General features: G+C 39.0%; 1 protein-coding gene across 1 annotated transcript in view; it reads left to right on the top strand.

The window, feature by feature from the left end:
• ADGRL4 (adhesion G protein-coupled receptor L4) overlaps positions 1 to 14,847 on the top strand; it is a 73,137-nt gene that overhangs the window by 22,829 nt on the left and 35,461 nt on the right. The gene's annotated exons all lie outside the window — the stretch shown is intronic.

Raw genomic sequence — 14,847 nt, 5'->3', positions numbered from 1 at the left:
GGGGAACTGAGACAAAGGCAGGTTAAGTGATTCCCCAGTCTTCCACCTACAGTCTATAGCAAAGTCAATAAATGAAATTGAAACATGTAAGTCTCTCAAGGTCACATTTTTAAGGGTGCATCCAGCTCACAACCTCTAGTTGTGGACATGGCTTCTGGAGCACAGATGGAGGTGAAAAATGAGGAAAGGAGGCTGCTGGGTAAAGTAATGAGCAGGGTCTGTCTTCCAAGAGAAGATAAACATAAACTGGAGAAATGTAGCAGAACCCATCTTTTTTTCTCAGGGAATTACTAGGGCTGGGAGTTGGGTGAGGGCAGTAATCATAATGGTTGGGGCTGTTAGATTCAACACCAATGAAAATGCCTCAAGTCTCTAGAAGCATATTGTATGTGTAGAACTGTAAAGGTCAACAGAGATGCCTGTATCTGCCAGAACAATTTACACTTACCTACATTGCTGTTTGTTACCAGGGGCAACCTCCTGTTGAGCAGCCACCAAAGATGATATTTCCCATTGGGCTGATGACTTGTAATTTTACTGTTCCCATTATCATCCCAACAGCATTCTCCAGCAGCTAGAGCACAGCTGACATAAAAGATGTGGACATTATTTGTCATGAAGTCCACCAGAGACTCCACAGCACTTCTCCATTCCTAGCCTACATGGAAGTCTTCAGTAGCAGCTGTCAATTGTCAAACTGTTAAATTGTGTCTACAGCACTTTATATAATTATTGCCCAGTGATAGTAAAGCAAGATAAGCTTGGTGTCGAAAAGAAGGCTTTTCCACCTTCAGAGTTTGGTTAACAGGCTTGCTGTTCAGAAATTCAAGAGGAATCTACTCTTTCAGGAAGGATTTAAATAGAAAATTAAATGGGTTTGCATATTTCTCTGCATGACAGATTTTTTGTTAGCCTTCAACATCTGCATGATCTAACCAAGCATGTGAAAGTAAAATATTTATTTCTGAGTGCTGTAATAGCTGTAGTTATTGTGGAGAGGAGTTAAATATAAGCAGTTACCCCAAAATGTTCTTTTAATTCACTAAATATTCTGTGGATTAATAATGCTGTATGTGGAGGCAGGAGAACAGAGATGGTTGAATGATTTTTGGGTGGTTTCTCAATTGGTTGTCCATTCAAAGGAAATTCACTTCTTAGTCATCTTTTCTTTCTCAAGTAAATAAATGTAGATAATAAGCGTGATGACTCCACAATTATGCTGTGATTACAAATAACTGACAGAAATTCCATTTGCTCTTCATCTCTTTCTGATAAAGTGCAGTTAGTACACCTCTTGCCTCTTTATGCAAGATGTTTGTAAGCAGTGGTATTGTGAAGGAGCATAAGCTGCCACTGCAGTTTTTCTTTAAACATGCAGTTGAAAATGACAGCTCTGCTGCAGTGACAGAAAACATCAAAGAAACAAAACACACTATTTTATCTGATGGGGGATAACAATATCTCAGCTAATAAAATGGCTGTCAACCCAGCATGTTGTATAGATAAGGAAGCTGAGGACGTTTGGATGCTCTTTGTTGGTAAGCCAAGTTGCAATTATCCTGTGACAGAGCCCTTCTGGGCTATGATCGATGAAACATTTTGAGGGGGAAAGCGCTTCAATAAGTGAATTTCGGTGGATTTGATGATGACATTGCTCACACAATGGTTAGCAAAAACAAAAACATTTTAAGTAGAACTTTTTTAATCTGCCGGGGATGTCCTTGCCACATTCATTTATTTGTATTGTATGTTGGATATAAACAAGTCTAATTCTGAAGTTCTTGTGTTGACCTTTTCTGGCATTGAGATCAAAGTGCTGTCTGCAGTAAAGATGAGAAGTCTTTAAAGGCTTCAGTGGCTTATCAGAGTAGGGTATGTTTAAACATAAAATAACACAACAATGCAGCCGTTTGCTAAAACCAGCACCAAAAGAAGTTCTAAAGAAATTTGTTGCTCCTCAAGAAGCTTGTAATTATCTTGCAGTTTTATGGCCTAAAAGTAGACCTTCTTTAAAAACATTTTTCCTTCTTTCCTGATTCTTCTCTTACATGGTGGCTCTGCCATTTGCCTGTAGCGGATGTAATATGGGTTCACAAGTTAAGAGGAAAGGCATGTTCTTTCCTTACTTAACTTTTTGGGTGGATTTGAGGACTGGTAAAGTGCTGAACAAGAGTTAGCCCACTGTAAAACACCAACCTTTTTAAAGCATGGTATTACCCTTTTTGCCGCAGTACGTGCTGCTCTTCCATCCTCAACCTGCCCTTTTCTGTGGCTGTAGCTGTTCCCTATTGCAGATCCTTCAGTGGGTCTCTGGAGGAGATCCTGGAGGTTAACTTTACATTGCCTGAGCTGGAGCCAAGGCAGCTGGACTGAAAATGTAAGCTCTAATCCAGTATTTTCATATTTAAGAACTTGACCATTTGAAAATAAATGTCTTAAATAAAAATAAATGTCTTAAAACACTACTTTTCTTAGTGCATAGTCTGTGTTTAGGTTTGACAGGTAAACCTACTCCTCTTTACTGAGTAAACAAACAAAACGTTTAATCTGAGCACACAAAACCTTTCCCAAGAGTATCTTGACTGAGCTAGGACTTCTGGAGTAAAACTAAGGATATCCTATAGAACTGCCTGTGCTGGTACATCCAGAGATCTGGGCAGAGGACAAAAGGCAGTGACTTTTTTTAATGAACAAAACATTTGATACATGATATAATAGTTTTCCTGGATTGAAAATAAAGTAACAGTCTTTATGGTTGCTTTTGTTAAACCAGCTTCTTGTCCAGTTCATAAAAAAAGCTTGCAGTGTTTCTCCACATATCTAATAAATGGTCCAATTTTCAGACCTTAACATGCTTATCCTTAACATGCTGTGGAAATCTACCTAATGGTTCTGAAACTTCAGTCTGTTTAATAATCAAGATGTTTATCTTGATTATGCTTGCTTGAACTCAAATTTAGACCCTTCTTATGAGAGATTTGGATGCTCTCCAAAGCATCTCCCAAAGTTGCTTCAGGAAGGAGGAGGGATATATACTTTTCAATAAATGAAGGGAAGCTATTCTTTTTTGGATGATTTGCTTGAGAAACAAGTTTTTATCATTTCCAACTGAGAAATTTGCAACTGAATACTTAGAAAAATGTTAGTGGAGGTTTCTGTGGTGCCTCTCCCTGTGACATGGCATGGCTGAGATCCCCAGCATGGCAGTTTGTGGAAATCTGTTATGCTTTACATGCCTTTATCCTCTACCTTATGACAGCCCTCCTTTTCTGTTACTTCAACCTCCTTATTATGTAAATTATACCCCTCACTTTAATCAGTGGCAGTGGTGCTTTCTCCATGTTTTGTAATTGGGACTTTGTCTCCAAGTGTCTCCTGTGCTGACACAGTGCAGAACTGGATAAACCAAGGCAAGCAATAGCAAGTGTTGTGGCTGTGCAGAATGATGTTGTATCCTTATTATGCTATTTTAGGCTGTGCTTGAAGGGCTGATGAGCCAGGCTGCAGCACAGCGCTGAGGGAACATCCCTGCCTGCAGTGTGACCACCCTCTGAGCTCCATGCAGCTCTCTGCTGTGGCCTACAGGAACATCCCCAGTTGTAGAAGGTTACACAGCATTTACACAACGCATCTAAACCCTCCTGCTTGTCTACTCCTAGGCATAAAATGCACATAATAACAATTTGTGTGGCAGGTTCCATTAGGGTAGGCAAACTTAAAAGTGTTCTGAGTTCTGACTTGTGCAATGTTTCAAAATTATTCCCTGGTATAAGTATTACTTCTCTCCAAACTGTAGATATGCTTTTAGTGGCTTTTATACTTTTGCCTATGATTACAAACAAGCAGAATATTTCAACCTAGTAGGTAATAACTAGTGAAGAGCAGAGTTGTTGTCATAGTCAGTAAGGGAAGAGTCACTTTAGACTGAACTAGGATGCTGTGTGCTCTCTTAACATTCAAAATTCAGTAAGGAACCTGAGTGGGTTAACTTGTTCTGCTGTTTGATGGGGAGCTAAAGTTTTCCAGATCATATACCTTAGCTCTTTCTGGACCTGTCTTTCTATCAAGACCATCTGGCATGAGGAGGCTACGAGCTCCATCACTTCAAAGAATAGGGCTCAGGAGAGAGAAGAAGGAGGAAATATGGCCTTTAGAACAGTCTGGATTTTGGAAGAAGTTGCTTCAGAAAGGAGGAGGGATATATACTTTTCAAATAAGCAAACTCCACTCAATTGATATTTGGCTGTTAAATGGGAAAATTACTGTGATTGTCCAAAAATCTGCAACCCTTTAACTGACCCTGAGCAGTACTAGAGACCTAACTTCTCCTGAGTTTTATAACCTCTAATTCCACTTGCATCAATATGTTTAGCTTTAATTCACACGAGGAGTAAAAGGGATGAGAACCAAACCCTATCTGTTTTTCTAATGACTTCTGTTATCAGAAATGAACCTCTGGGTCAGTCTCTGAGAAGCTGACTGTCGGTAGTTAAGACATTTTCAGCACAGAGTTAAATACTTAGAGCATTGACAGTAGCTGGAAATACTTCAGTGGTTATTGTTGAAGTCATTAGTCTAGCTGAAGTAATGCTGGCATGTTTTCCCTCTGGGTAGAATTCCTCAGTCTAATTGTCTCCTCCTTGCCAGACCATATTTGATATCTTCAGGTTTGGAGACTGGATTTCCAGTAATTAATGGATTTTCTCGGTTATAGATTGAAATTATTTCCTTTTGTGAATTAGTGTATTATCCAGTAGTGAACCTATTGAATTCTGGAGCATTTAAATGGGATAACTTACAAATAGAGATATTATAAAAAACATACTGTCACCAAGCCATGTGAAAGATATGTTGGCCAGTGTAGAACAGGCTTAGTTCACATGTAATTTTTCACAAGAAGGAAACAGTAGTGATTTTATTTTTTTTTAATTGGTGTTATCTTCTAATGAGCTAAGCTTAATATTGAGTTACAGCAATATAGTGTTAGGTCACTTCATCTAGCTTCTGAATAGCACTGGCTAGCAAATTGCATCCAGCTACTATAACTTGGGTTTGGCAAAAGTACATCACAAACTCAGTGTCTCTGATGCCCAGACTAGACTCCTTAAAGTATGTCCACTCAGAGCAAAATTAGCCTGTGGTTTCAGAAATCAATGAATACTGTTCCACAATGGAAAAAAAAAAATTACTTCTCCTGCAGTTGCTGTTTTATGGTCTTCCATGTTATTTAAGCTATTACTTCTTTGAAGGCAATTTTACATCTTCCTTGTATTCTGCTTTTTAAATCCAAAATGAAACATAACACAAATCTGAAAGCCAAAAGCAAGAAATGTTTTTAATACTGTTTTAGCTATGTTACAAAAAATATTTTTTCAATGGACAAAATTTATTAAAGATAATAAAGTACAAAGGCACCTGTACTTCATAATGTATCACCTATTTTTAAGTATCAGAGCCTAAAGCACAAAAAGGGTCTTCTCCTGATACACTGATAAGCCCAATTGTACTGCTAACATACAGATCAGTCCTTGTTACACAAACCAAGGCTTCCTACTAAAGCTCTTAAACTATCTCGTGTCATGATTTAACAAAAACCTTTTTGGTAGATTTCAGTTCTTCTTTTCCCTCCCAAAAATGCTGCAAAAGTGGTAAATGTAAACTGACAGGTTATGTCTCCAGGGCCAGGAAGGTAGTCTGGCCATGTGAGATTTAGGAACTTGTGTTCATCCTGACTTCCAGGCTTGCGTTTCACTTGCTGCTGGATGGGGTGTTGTTGAACAATCCAGAGAGATTGAGACCTCTGAGTGATTACCCTTGTGAAATGGGCTGGAGGGGATGTCCATTGAGCACTTGTTAGGCATTAGATATGGTCAGAATAATCCTGATATGGTTATACTGTCTTTCTTATGCATTTAAGAACTGTTCAATGTTGTTCAGCTGCAGTTCAAATACCAGGATTTGGTGCATGATAGTGTGCAAACTCTTTGCAGCTACTGGGGAATAATTTCCACTTCAAGAGGGCAGTTTTTAAGGTTTTTTTTCTGTAATATGCAAAAGAAGGTTTGGACTTAGACAAATACTAGAATGTACCATACTAAGTTTACGTATTTTGGTTTTGAAAGTTCTGCAAGCAGTGCTCTCAGTAATGACTATTGGAAATAACAAGAACCAGGTGCATTAGGAATTGAACAACGACTTTATTTCCTATTTTCCTGAGTGCTATTATACAGTAGCTACTGGAGCATTGAGGGAATATATGTACACAGCAAAAATCATGGCATTTATTTGTTTAACCCTTTCCTCAGTTTCTATAATGTAATCACAATTTCAGCCTCACATTCTGATACATCTCTCATGGTGCTGGTTCTCTGCTAGCATTATGGTACATGGAAAATACAATGGGAAGTTTGCAAGACATTATGATGCAGATATTCTCTGGTTGTTTGGCTTGGTGGGTTTTTTTGTTTATTTGAAATACAGTTCTATTTGTAGTGCTGAAGCAGAACTTCTCCTTGGGCTGTTCATTAAGTTCTGCAAAGGGCATAGTCATTCACTGGCAAATCCCCCTCAGTAAGTGTTGTGCATTAACCTCGGGTTGTTTTCCTTTAAGCAAAAATATCTAGATTGTGCCTATGCTGTTTTACTTTTCAATTAAAGGATGAGTTGCAGTGAAAACCAGCAAGTTAAAGTGAAAACTGGAATGATAATGTTGTAACTTAATAACAGGGAGGTTTCCAAAACCCTTCTGCTGGTAGCACTTAGAAAAACATTGACACTTGCACACTGCTGGCAGTTCAAATCCAACAAATTCCCATTCAGCTGCACTTCACCTTGATTTAATTCTGTGTTTTTGAAGGAGGCAAACCAAGAAAGTGATGATGTGTCTCATAGATTGATTGTGTCTCAGTTAGTTTGATCCTCAAGTGGGAAGCTTGATGCAGAGTGCCTGCCAGGGTGTCGAGGCTGGGTCTTGGTAATTCAATCTATGTAGAGTGAGGGTAAAAGAGCAATGTGGTCTTCATTCTTGACTTCTGCTCTTGTCAGATTTTACCCCTTTGCTTCAGTAAAAACAAAGATGTAGGTTAATGGGAGCCCCTTGGATTTCAGTGATTTTGAGGGCAGGCTCTGGTATGGAAACAGACTTTTCACACACAAACCAAACACAAGCATCTTGTTCCATTCACTTGGAAGTAAATGCAGAAGCAGTCCTGCTGTTTCAGAACCTGCCACAAGACGGAGTGATGGAGCAGGTCAGCTGGGTAAAGACTTCGGGGTTAGTTGGAGATGAACCTGAGCTTGTCCTCTAGTTCTAAGGCTTCAGACCGCCCACTCTAGGGAGGAATTCAGCGACTGGCTTTTAATTTCTGGCTCCCGAGTGTATAACTGTCCCAAACAAAATTATAGTCCTGTGTGAATGAAGGATAAGTCCATATCCTGACAGAAAACAGCATTACTTCTTATCACAGCCTTTGCTCTGTGCTTGTATTGAGTTTGGTAAAGCACATCAGATAATGCTTAATGACAGTGCCTCGTCCAAGCTGTGTTGTGTCTCACTTATCCCCTTTTTCCCATCTTGCTCACCCATCCCATGCTGGTGCCACTGTGGTTTTCAATCGTAAGCAGTAAAGCAGTGATGCATTTCCTGTGGTGTTTTCTGAATAAATATCTTCCCTTTCTGTTTTGTTTTGTTTTGAAATTTGGGGAAGCACTGCCTTGAAGGTTTTATTCTCCCTTAATCAAACTGTTTGCTAAGCTGTTTCCCTTCTGTTTTATCTCTTGCTCGGGACCAAAATGCTTAGATTTGAGTGGTGACGTGTTGCTTGTTCACGTCCTGTCAGTTGGGAGCCTACAGCTGTTTGAGTTCATGGCATGGCTAACTGGGAGCTCTGTGTCACTGGAAAGGAAAATGGGTTTATTGTTTTATCCCCTCCTTTTTAATGTCTATAACTCAGTTTTCCAGAGAATTCATCTGGTCATCACTCGTCACCTCCTAAACCAGTCTCAGAACTCCAGCAGACCATTTTCATCCAGGATTTTTTCCGTTTTACTGCAATTACTTTGCTACTGTGTCTGTCCTTTAGCTTTGCATTTTAGCAGTTCATCAGGCCAGGGGCTCAGCTGGTGAATTAATGCCACTTTCCTAGGTGGAACACAGAAGGGGAACCTGGAGTGCTCCAGGTATAAGGAAGTCACAGTCTGTTTCCCCAAAGAGTGAGTGACAGCTCCTGGTCCCTTGTGTCTAAGCTGTGGTGGGGGTTGTGCTCTTCACCCACACCCCTGACAGGTGCCCCGAGACCTGCTCACCACATCAGCAGGCGATGCCTCACTAGCTCCGAGTTTCATCTCCAACAGAAGGGGTAAATCTTTGTAGCACTCACAGATCTTCCCCTCATGATCCATAAAGTGTCAGCCAGACAATGAATTTGAGGTTTCAGCACCCCAGTTGAAGCTCCCCACTTGCAGCTGCACAGCTCTGAAGCTTTCTTGCTGAGTCTCAGTGCAGCTCCAAGGGGGGGGAGCAGTGGGGGCCCATTGCTGCTGCCTATAAACCCCACCTTTCCAGAGGAGGGAAGGCACTGCTGGGGAAAAGATGGAATGGGGCTACTCAGCCATTTATTCTCTCCTTTCCCTCTGTTTGACTAGCTTGAGCACCCTGTTACTTTTTATTCTGAAATTCCGAAAGATGCTTGTCTGGGTAAATGTTTTGTTTCTAGTCAAGGACTAGTACTTTTAAAGATTACCCCTTTTATTCGTCACATGCAAGAAGCAAATTATGTATTTTTTCTTTTTCTGTAACTCCTCAAATGTTGGAAAGACAGGTTGTTCTGTGTGGCTAAACAAATGAAAATTTAATTACTGGTGCTTAATAATAAATACTCTTAATTTTTATTTGGCAATGTCTGAAAACACTGATATGAGATAAGTGAAGAAGCTCCGGTAACATATAAACTGTTCTGAACCTTTTCCATTCTCTGAAACTCAAGCAGTGAATTTCCTTCTTCTTTTAGACTGTTCTGCCCTTTTTCTTAACCTGGAACTAAGGGAATTTTTGTTGTGAGTCTTTTCAGTTCAGCCAGATGCAAAACAACTGCTGACCCGAAATCATCTGTGTGTACACATAGCCTGTGAAGAGTGCAAGAGAAAATACTTGTTTGCTGAACTAAGGACTTTGAGAAGTCCAGCTAGCTGCAGAGCCATCAAGTTAAAACCAGTTAAACTCCTGTTAAGCTTTAAAAACATCCTGAGAAGGCATTGTGAAAAGCTCCTTGAAGGAGATGGAGAATTATGGAATTTTAGTAAGACAGAGCTTGCAGTGGCAAGTTTTCCTATGCAACAACTGCATGGTCCCCTGCCCCAGTATAGGACAAAGATGAATCGGGCCCATTATGAAAGCAATTCATATTTAAATGAGATTTCCAGCCCAGTTCTGCAGTCTCAAGTGGTTTCTCTAAGCATCTGCTCTTTCATGCTGATTTAGACCAAACTTGAATGCTGAATCTTTGGAGAATCATAAACAAATTGTGCTAAATTACCATTAATGGAAACACATCACAAGGAAGGAAAGGCAAGGTTGTTAATGGTATCGCTGCTCTTAACTCAGGCTGTGATGGCTGTAGACACAGTCCTGCAGCACAGAAGTAATGTATGTAAGATCACCCACTGTTCTGAGACCTCCAGACAAGCTAAGCACAGCAGGGTGAGTAGCACTGGAATTTGTTTTACAGGAAGCCTTTCATTTCCTTGCTTTTGAGGGGTTAAGTGAGGCACTTCAAGTACTGTTGTCCCATGAGGGTTACACTAGGGAAGGGTAGTTTTAGTTTCCCTCAGGGGCTCCGTAGCAGCTTTGGCAGCAGAGCTGCTGTCGAAAGAGAACAGCCGGATGCAATGAATCAGTGTATTCCCCAGCTGCTCCGGCTGCCTTTCCTTCCTATCCAGTGCTGTCCACTTCTCAAACTACTGTGTCGGATGCTGGTCCCCAGCCCTGTGCTACCACTGCTTTTCCTGACAGACAGCTGTGCCCCAGAGGCTTCCAACCTTGGTGTCAAAAGGCCTGGGTTGGGGCAAAACTAATTGTCGATGCTTTAGTTGCTTCTTATGTCACCGGGGGAATGCACTGAATAGAATGTGAATACAAGTTAGTGTGTGATAATGGCCTCAGGAGGAGCTGCTTGTGGTTCTTGTGGTAATATCAAGCACTTTTCAAATTCTTGTAAAACACACCATCACGCCTCTGCTTGTTCAGGTGTGGCTTTGGGAAAACTCAAGCTCTGGTCAGAAGTTCATATTTCATTAAAATCCTTCTCTGAAATGTCAAGGTGTCAAGAGACCTCACCTGCAACTGCCAAATTGCTGCTGCCTTGGGAAGCTTGGTGCCCCTTGTGCCAGCCTGGATGGGTATCCAGGTCAGACCCCACCAAGCACTCTGGTCACAGGACAGAACTGATCCCTGCAAGAGAAAAGAGAAAGAGTGTCTCCAGTGCTCTGCATGTAGCAAAGCCTCAGTAGTCTAACTGGCAGATTTCAATCCCAAACTGAGAATTCCAGCTCTTCTGCAGAAGACACAGGAGCATGGAAGTCAAGGGCTGAGCTTACAGAATGTGCAGTTCTGTGTTTTCTATGTGGTGGGCCCCCAGGTGGCAAGCTTCTTCAGCCATGGGCCATCCCGCCTCTGGAGTGCTCCGGGTGGCTATTACCAAACTCCAAGTTCAACATTGTTGAACATTGACCAGTCAGGTCAATTATCCATTAATAAAGGTCATCAGCCTGAGTAATATCAATTTAATTCAATGCAAGACAGCCCAGAACATACTCTCCACTACAAACTTTCACTTCTACAAATGTCACGTTTTCCATCAATTGGTGAAGACTGATAAATCACTGATTAATTAGGGTGATTTCAACCTTGTTGTTTGAACTGAAAGGAGAAACAGTTTACTTCAAAATTTACAAAAAGGAAGAAAAAAACACTTTTGTGTGGTTGTGAATCAATATGACAAGTTTCAACTCAAAACTAACTCTTCATATTATATGTCATCACATTATCAAAAAGTCTGTCGTGGAGATGTGCTCAGTGCAATGGAAGCCCTTCAAAGCTTATCTAATAAATCTACTGCCATAAGAGTTTTTAATGTAAAATATATAAGCAGTATTATGAAAATCTTATACCTGAAAATGATAATTCAAAGTATTTTCATATGCTTGTCACAATAGTAAAAAAATACGTAATTTTGTAGCTGTAATTCCCCTGGCATTTTCCTATTATAGATTATCATTTTATAATCACCTGGTATTAAAACAGGATATATGACAGGGTAAAACTTGCACTTCAGAAAGCATATGGAATGTGATAGAAGAAATTTCCTCTGTCCTTTATTCCTAAAATCTTACCAGATTCTTCTGGCTTCCAACTGCTTCATGGCCCTAAAATCCACAAATAATCTTTTTTTTTGTGTTTCCTATATTTTAAATTTTTTTTTAAAGAATTGAATGTTCTTTACACAAAAAATGTATTATATCAATGCTAAGCAAACTTCATACAAATTTTACGTAACAGTGAGTGATACTACCTGATGTAAAGATTATTCAGGCATTAAATCCAATTTACAGCCCTTCAAGACTTCCATCAATGTCCAGACTTCTGAGTGGGGCTACTTAGTCCTAAAGTAATGGAATCCTTATATTAATGAACACATGCAGTTTTAATACAGAATTACCATCCTCAATTCAAGTTGAGTTTGAAATGGGTATATCAGCTTTTCAGATTTTTTGCTATTGAAAGTCCTCATGTTTTTCAAGACACTAGTAGAGAACAGATAAAAGGCAGCTTGCAGCAGATTTTGTCCAACCATAGTTACATTTACATTTATGTGCAGTAAAATATACCAGCTGCAATTTTAACATGAAAATGAAACTTGGTTTTATTTTACACATGTAAAAATTAAATTTTACACATTTACCTGTACTCAAATTCATGTACACACATTCCTGTGTCTTCCCATGTCTGGGATATTTAACACAGATTTTCTATGAAGCTTTATATAACCTTCCTCACATTGTGATTTTTAACTATAGCATTTTAAAGCACTAAAAATAGCATAATATTGCCATGTAAAAAATCCCAAAATTAAAAAACAAAAGCAAAAATAAAAATTCAAAGCAAAAAAAGCCAAAACAAAAGCACTTGCTCCCCCTCCTCCAAAAGCCCCCCCACATTTCTCAAGGCAGTATAGATATTCAGCAAATGTCTTCTGTATTAAACATACGTGGATGCAGTATTATGATTTAGCCACAAAAATTAACCTTGTCTTTTGGCCAGTGTTGTTGCTAAAAGTCTCCCAATTTTTCATCTGTTAGTGAAAAGAAAATAACAAAAAAAATCTAAGATTGGGCATTTTTTAAATGCTGCCTGTAGTCTTCAATGGGTGTGTGTGCCAGCAATGGGTGCACTTGGCATAAGTAAATTAGATGTCAACAAAGCAGGTGGCTTAAATGATCACTGTCATTTAAAGTATCCTCTCTGAATAGATAGAAAATTTCTTTAAAAGCCCCCCCAAAAAACAGCCTAAAATATTTTACCATCTATTAATCCTATGTTGTTTGGGATTTTTTTTTTTTGGTTGGTTGGTTGTTGGTTTTGAGGTATTTTTCTTATGTCTTTTAAATCACAAGTCGAATAATATTGTAAGACATGTAAAATTCAGAAAATTACTGTACGCCCATGGCCTTAACACTTAACTGCTGCCTCAAGAACAAAATCAAACTGTTTATACTGAGAACTAGAAGATATTTTTGCTGTCATTGCTCATCTTGTAAAATATTTTGTGTGAAATTAGGCAGATTATTTAAACACATGTAGTCAAAATATATATGAAGCTGCTTTTTTTTTTTTTTTTGGAAACTACTTCCTCACTTGCCTTTCTTGTTAAACCAGTAGTTTTCCATAGCAAGCACCACTCTGGGCCTGTTTACGTCAGTGACTTTTATGCCATTAATCTCAATGGAAGCAGGATGTGGTCCACTAAATTATCCCCCAGCATGGTCTGCTCAGTGTTACATTAGACCATAGGAATAGTGAAAGGAGAGCTCCTTATGAATTTAACTCTTTAAAATATCTGTTCTTGTGTTTGTGTAAGGTAAATTACTGCTCTTCTTCTTTGGTACTCTAAAGATTTATCAGATTATAAAAATTTCCCTTGACAGGCAAGTCTCCTAAGGGAATATAGTCACCATTAAACCCTTTACAGACATCCTAAATACTGAGAAAAAACACCAATAATCCTCTAGAATTCACTAGACGTAACTGTAAAGAAATCATTGACGACCACTTCACGAGTCCTAATAATAGTGCTTATAAACTCTCTGGATTACCTGAACAAGTATTTTGAGGGCTAAACAGGAGCTCCTAGAAAACAAATCCAAAAGAAAAATTCTTGTGTGTAGCATGTAGCTTTTCTCTTGTCAGCTCTGTTATTCTTTGGCTTTGAATTAAGTCCTGCAGCAGTCAGTGTCCTTGTACTTCTCATCTTCCATAAGTGTTATCACATGAGCTTTCTGAAGTCAACAGGTATTGCTTTCAAGGATCTCTAATACTTTCCCAAGTATCAAGTTTACTTGGAAGCTAAAATAAATGCCATAATCTGGTAGCAAACTGGGATTACTTAAGAGCCAAACACACAGAAACACACATACACAAGATATTTGAGCAAATGGATGTTCCTACCAAGATTTTTAAAGTGATCTAGGGTCTGGTCTCCATGATGCCAAGTGCCAAACTAGACTTTGCATGTTCTCATGTTTAGCTTTTGAACTTGGATTAACACCACTTTTTTTTACTCCCTATTGTAATGTCACTTAAAGTAATTGGATTTTGGTTTGGTATTCTCTATGTAAGATCCAAATTATGCACCTTCACTATTCTTATGAATACCAAAGCTATAGCATATATAATGTTGACTTGTGTTGGCAGAGGGGTTTTATACTTGGATTCCTCATTAAATTGCATTCAATTTCAGTTATAATGAGCATAATCCATTTGATACTGTTGACCCAAATTCCTCTGAGGAAAGCTGTAGTACTGAATTGGTATTTGCATCTCAGTCAACTGAGTAACATTCAAAATCACATCAGACTTTAAATCTGAAAAATGTCATTTCCGACTTTATTCTAGGGGTTGTGACTAAGTTATATTGCAGAAATGTATTCCTGCAATGCTTTACAGCTTTTGGTGCACTTAAATCTTGACATTTCCCTTGCTTATGTGACACTTTACTTGTCTGGACCATATCTCTGTAAACACTTTATGAGAACACTGACCATCAGGAAGCAGAAGCACCTTTCTGAAACTCATCCCTGGGTATCTTTTTTGAAATATTTCTTCTTCCTGTCATGCTGCTTAATCATTCCTCTTCTGCAATAAATTGTTATTTCTCTCCCTGTTAGAATCCTTTCCTGTCATTCATCATGTTATGAGTACCTTTTGCTTGAGAAGAGGAACAGAATCCCAGTAGACTGCAGGAAGCCTTTAACTCTTTTCTTTTCTCACAATGTAGAAAATAGGTAACTCCACTCAGAGAGTGGATAACTCCACCCATCTTCTTTGGGAGAGGTTCATTGATCTGTTATGTTCAGAGTTTTGGGGTGCTTTGGGAGAAATGGCTATTTGGAATTATCAGTATTACAAATGTTACTCTCCATTTTATAAACAGGGTCTGGACAAGGAAGCTTTTATTCAAGTTTGATCTAAAACTTGTTTAATAGATAGCAGGGACCTGGGAAGATACTGGAGAGGAAACCATCTTATTGAGTCAATGCAGATCAACTATACAGTTCAAAACATAAGTTTATTAT

The sequence above is a fragment of the Heliangelus exortis genome, chromosome 8 (assembly GCF_036169615.1).
Source record: "Heliangelus exortis chromosome 8, bHelExo1.hap1, whole genome shotgun sequence".
In the NCBI taxonomy this organism is placed as follows: Eukaryota; Metazoa; Chordata; class Aves; order Apodiformes; family Trochilidae; genus Heliangelus; species Heliangelus exortis.
This window is presented reverse-complemented; position numbering and strand designations above follow the sequence as displayed.